Source organism: Pantherophis guttatus, chromosome 3 (genome assembly GCF_059756535.1).
Source record: "Pantherophis guttatus breed Tessera chromosome 3, ASM5975653v1, whole genome shotgun sequence".
Classification (NCBI taxonomy): Eukaryota; Metazoa; Chordata; class Lepidosauria; order Squamata; family Colubridae; genus Pantherophis; species Pantherophis guttatus.
This window is the reverse complement of record NC_142065.1, coordinates 145,495,644-145,501,643: the sequence shown is the minus strand read 5'-3', so window position 1 is coordinate 145,501,643 and position 6,000 is coordinate 145,495,644.

The window sequence follows — 6,000 nt, the reverse complement described above, 5'->3', positions numbered from 1 at the left end:
CTACTTGGGACATTAGTTAAATATTGCCAGAAAAACAATTACAAATTAAGTATGATAAAACTGAAATCTTGAGTTTTGAAAAAAAAAAAAGTCAAAAACTACAGCTGGAAAATGTAAGCTTATTTGTTAACACAACTAGGCAATTGTAGTTATTTGAGCATTTTAATTAACTGTGCTCTATCCTAGCAGCAAGATTGCAAGGCAGTATTTCTGAAAGTAAAATCTACTGTGATGGCTTTGCTTCAGTGTTTTTATTCAAAAGGCGGGTGATTTGGTGCTGTACAATACGGGGTTTTGCTGCAAAAATTAAAGGCAAGATGAGCAGCAAACTAGTCTAATAAGTAAATATTGCATCTTAAATTTTATACGGAGCTCTAATTAGGATCACATTTGCCAGTAATCATATAACCAAACTGCTATGTTCTTATTTTTAAGACCTCTCTCAAGTGGTCCAAAGTTGAAATCCAGTCACTGTTATTCCCCTGGAAACTGGGCAATGCCGTTTGAAACTATAGGCGTCACTAAGAATAAAATTTTTAAAAGCTAGGAAGGGTTGCTTCATTAAAATCCTAAATTAATCTTTTGAAGATATGTGATTTAAACAGGTGACCCAAAATATTAGTTAGATTATTGGCATTGATCCTGATTATTTATTTTCCAGGGGTATGACATCAGCATTTCATTGTATTAAACAAACTTTATGGAATAATTTGGTGCAGGAATTAATGGCTATAGTCAAAGTTATGTGTTCATCTGTAACTTTTAGAATTGATTACAGATATACTTTTCAGCTCCCTAAACCTCTTAATAGTCTAGATTTAAGTAAGATTTAAGTAAGTACAGAATAGCCTTTTCAAAAACCAGATTAAAGATGTTGCCATCAAAAATGCTATATGGTAGATTTCAAAAAATCCCCATGTCTCAAAGATTAGTATTGCTCTTGAAATGATGGATCATATTTTATTGTACTGTGAATTTTATGGGTCTTCAGTAGGGTGTTATCTGGCCTATTTTAAAACAAAACCAGGAAGATATACTTTAAAAGTAATGGCTTTAAGAAAGTAGCCTGAGAACAGAAGACTGAGTAGAAAATACTTTGGACTTCCTCTTTTCTGGCAATGAGTAACCTGCCACCCTTAGAGATGTTGTAGGTTCTCCATTTCTTCTCCTAGATCAGCCTTGATAGCAGCAGACTGTAGCCATCCCTCTGTTGTTTCACAAGGAGGGAATACCAAATTCTGTAGCCCATCTGTCCAGGAAGTCCAACACCTAACACAGACAGTGTTGATCCAGGTGATGATTGATCTGGTATGGGTTTCTTTAAATTCTCACTGTATTGTTTATGGAAGAGACACTCCTCTAATGAGACCTGTCCAGGTCTCTATAATAGCTCTTATCCTTCTCAGAGCAAACAAGCTGAACAACCACATTAAGGTAATTCCTCACTGAGGCCTTCTTCTAAACCAGGGGTGTCAAGCTCAAGTCCTGGGGGCTGGATATGGTCCGTGCGGTGTTTAGATCTGGCCTGTAGGGCTTCTCTGAAAATAGCGAAGGATCGGCCCATGATGCCTCTGCCAGCAAAAATGGAGCTTGGGCCACCACAGACCCACCCGACATGAGTGATGTTGAACTGGCCATGCCCACCTGGCCACTCCCCCCCGAGGCCAAACACAACCCTGAGGTGGCCCTCAATCAAATCAAGTTTGACACCCCTGTTCTAAACTAAAGGTCATCTAGGTTTGGTCTTTGAATGGAAGATTAGTGTTCAGACTCTTAACTAGATCAAAAAAAAGCAATAGCAAATGGTCTCTGCATTGCTGCCAAAACACCTACATCAGTAGTGTTTCAAATCCAGGGGCTACTGGTTTGCTATCAGTAGCGTGCGTGCACGCTCGCTTTGCAAGCGTGTGGCACTTCTGTGCATGCGCAGAGCCTTTTTGATGACGTCTGGGCAGGTGGGCGGAGCCTCCCGCTGCCACCAATACCGGTTCGCCCAAACCGGGGTGAACCGGGAGCAACCCACCACTGCCCTACATGGATTTGTCCATGTAATAATCCATTTATGAATTCAATTTGAATGATTTCCTAACCTGGTGGTGGCGTGATGGCAGCGCAGTGGTCAGAATGTTTACAGGCTAACTCACTGCTCATTCCAGGAGTTCGATTCTGACCGACTCAAAGTTGACTCAGCCTTCCATCCTTCTGAGGTTGATAAAACGAGGCCCCAGTTTATTGGGGGCAATATGCTGACTTTGTAAACTGCTTAGAAACGGCTGTAAAGCACTATGAAGCAGTATATAAGTCTAAGTGCTATTGCTATTATCTCATTGGGTTTACAGAAGCAGTCTGTTTCATTTTCACTAATGGAAATCAAGATTATTATTTAAAAAATCTTTGTTTATGGTAATGACTATATAACAGAACACTTTTTCCCCCCAGCAAAATATATGCTCAGGCTCATGTAAGAGACAACCTGCAAAAAGTAATTTGGATTTTTCGAGTCCCAAACAGTCCTCCTCCCATATATGAACAAAGCTTTCAATATAATGGGCTTCCAGCATTTCAGAGTAGTAAGCCAATGAGTTTTACTACTTTGACAAATCCTGCTTCTGGAAGGCTTCACTGCTTTGTTTATTTTCTATTAGAATTCATTTTGTAGATTTACTTTATGGGGAAAGAGATAGAAAAGAGTGATTTATTATGCTGCTCCCTTGTGATCTTGCTTGCTTTTTCTTGTATGATCCTTTAGTTTTCTCCAAATCCACAATCCACACCCTTTTATACTTTTTTGTCCTTGGCTCTCTACCTGTTTGCCTGAGCTATAGCATAATCCTTGCTAGGTTTCAATGTTCAATATGTCAACAGTTATTTAAACTCCACTTTTGTTTCCTTTAAGTCTTCCCATCCCTTATTAAAATTCTTTCGACTACCTCTTATTTCCATCTTGTGTCACGTGTACATCTTGACTTCTTTGTGTCAGCATTACAGAAACAGTAATAGTGATAGTACATACATTTCTTAGAATCCCCCCCCCCTTTTATGTGCTGCAAAAGCATATACTCAATAGCAGGGGTGTCAAACGTTGTGTTTGACCTCAGGGAGCTGGGGTGGGCGTGGCCAGGGTGGGCATGGCCAGCTCGACGTCACTCCTGTCAGGGGTGCCTGTGGTGGCCCCAGCGCTCTGTCAGCAAAAACAGGCTCCCGAGCTCTGCTTTTGACTGCCACAGCCTCCTGAAACCCTCTGCTTTGTTCATATATGGGAGGAGGACTGTTTGGGATTCGACAAATCCAAATTACTTTTTGTAGGACATTGTAGCAGATGATTTTATGAGCTATGCTTAGGTCATACCGAAGGTGGCGGAGTTCTAAATTTTCTAAGCCCAAAATTTCAAGTCTGGTGGCATACGGTATTTTGTTGCAAGGGGTGGAGTGGAGGACCCTTCTTGTGAAATATTTCTGGACACGCTCAATTGTATTAATGTCCGATATGCAGTGCGGGTTCCAGACAGATGAGCTGTATTAGAGAATTGGTTTTGCAAATGTTTTGTATGCTCTGGTTAGTAGTGCAATATTACCGGAGAAAAAGCTACGCAAGATTAGGTTTACAACCCTTAATGCCTTTTTGGCGAGGCTGTTACAGTGGGCTTTGGCACTTAGATCATTTGATATGAGTACTCCAAGGTCCTTGACCGAGTGAGGCTAACAATAGGGGGTATGAGACCAGTGAAGAAATTCATAATTAATATTCTGAGATCGTCAATTAATAACTATCTTTAAAAAAAATACCGTGGAAATGCTATTCCCAAAGTATTGATTGTATTTGTTGTGATAGGTTTGCTAGCAAACATAGCAGACCTTAGTGATTAATTTCTAAAATATACTTGTAATCTAATTCTTAGATTTGATGACATAATTGTTTGGAAACTCCTCCCTTCCTCATAACATTTTTTTTATCCCTTCAAATGTTTCCATAAGTTGAAATGAGGATTCATTTAAAAACATGTCAGACTCAGAAGGAGGATAAATATCTTACCATTACAGTCAAATCACGCAATGGGATTTAGTATTCATCTTGACAACACTCTTTCTTCTGTAAGGACAGAATTAATCTCATTAAGTGTTATTGCAAGTGTAGGAAAACAGTTTGTGGTGAAGGCAGTGAGCCAAAAAATGAGATATGTAATTGTAACATATCATCAGAGGAAGGCAGTTTGCTAATGACTTTTGTTGTGGTGCCACCCCATTTAATTATCTAATGTTGACTAATTCAGATTCCCCTATAGATGCAATGGTGCTGTGATTTTTCAGATTCCTTTTATTAATGTCATAGAATCCATTTGAACTGGTTGGTGTTCACTGTGGGAATTCTGTGCTTTGATTCCTGTGTCTTTGTGTGACGCCAACTACATTGGGCCTATAACCGAGATGAATATACATTTCTCTTGGTTCCTTCCTATTTAAAAGCACAGGAATGGATTTATTATATGTTTTTCACCAAATGTATGCTAGCATTCTCTTAAATTACAAGTAATACATCCAGGGATGGGCTTCAAAAATTTTAGCAAGGGGTTCTCTGCCCGGTTGCTGGGTGGGCGTGGCTATGGCGGGTGAAGCCTAGTTGGCCTACTGCACCACAATGGGGGGGGCGTTATTGCCTTCCCCGGGATCTGTAGGCTTTTCTCATGCCTCCAGGAGGGCAAAAACGGTCTCCCCAGGCTCCGGAGGCCCTCTGGAGGCCGGAAATGGGCCAGAACGTCTGGTAGGCCCATTTTTCACCCTCCCTGAACCTCCATGCGCACCCTGCACTTACTTGCATCCAAAACGGGCCACGTGAGGACTCCTAGGAGTGGCGGGGTGGGCAGGGCCAGCTAGGAATAGGATTTGGGAGTTCTCTGAACTGCACAGAATCTTAGCTAGAGGTTCTCCCAAAACCCTGCGTACCCCCAGCAGCCCACCCCTGAATACATCGTCTACAATCTACTGTCAGTTAATTGATCAAATGATAAAGTTCCAAGTTTAGATCTTGGAATGAAGATACCTAACTAATTATGGACTTAATATCACTGCTTTCCAGTTGTTTCGATAAAGATTGTAAATACAGTTCTGAAATTAGATTAGATTAGACAATATCAGGAAGTCATATAGATTATTTCACAGATCAGTCTTCCTCAAATCCTCATACATCCAGAATATCCCAAATGGCCATGCTAAGAGGAAAATGGAATCATAGTTCAAATTTATCATTCTAGGTTTGGAAAAGCTACTATAAGGGAGTCTGAGCACTTTTTATGTTCACTTGTATTGAACATTATGAAAATTTACCGTCATCCACTGTAAACAAAAATGGCACCTATCATGCCTATTTGGTTGCACATTTATTTTGTGGGTAGTAAACAGTAAATTTGGAATTATGCTAGTGCACAACAAAGAGTTAATATGTGAAAGAGTTCAGAATTGAGATTTTTTTCTATGATGGTGTAAGTGGCAAGGGAACAATACTTTTGTGGATTGCTTATCACTTATAGTGATTTGAATTCTTGCATCCTAAAAAACGTGGTAGGAGATTGGTTACAGACAACTTGGAGCACTGGCAGAATCTGGAGGGCAAAATCCCTTGTATACATTTGGAGCTAGACATTAGCTAGATTAGTCTAATAAAAACAATTGAGGCTAAATCTAGGAGACATCCAAGTCTGTGAATGCTAAGGAAAGGGATAAACATTCTCTGCAGCATCAATTTTCCAAATGTGGTTCGGATTCCAGCCCTGCTTGGCTGATAAAAGCTGTCAGGGAGATAACAGAAGGCTGAATAAAGATAGTGATTAGGGCATCTTTGAGAGATGGTGGTCTTCCTTCCTTGACAAGGCCCATCCTCAAGAAGCCATTGTTTGAGACAGCTAGCACACCAGTTTTCAGGTTTTTGAGAAGGTGATAGGCCTGCAATAGATCTGAACACTTTTCATTTGTCTTCTGTACAGACCAGGGGTGGGTTCCACTTAC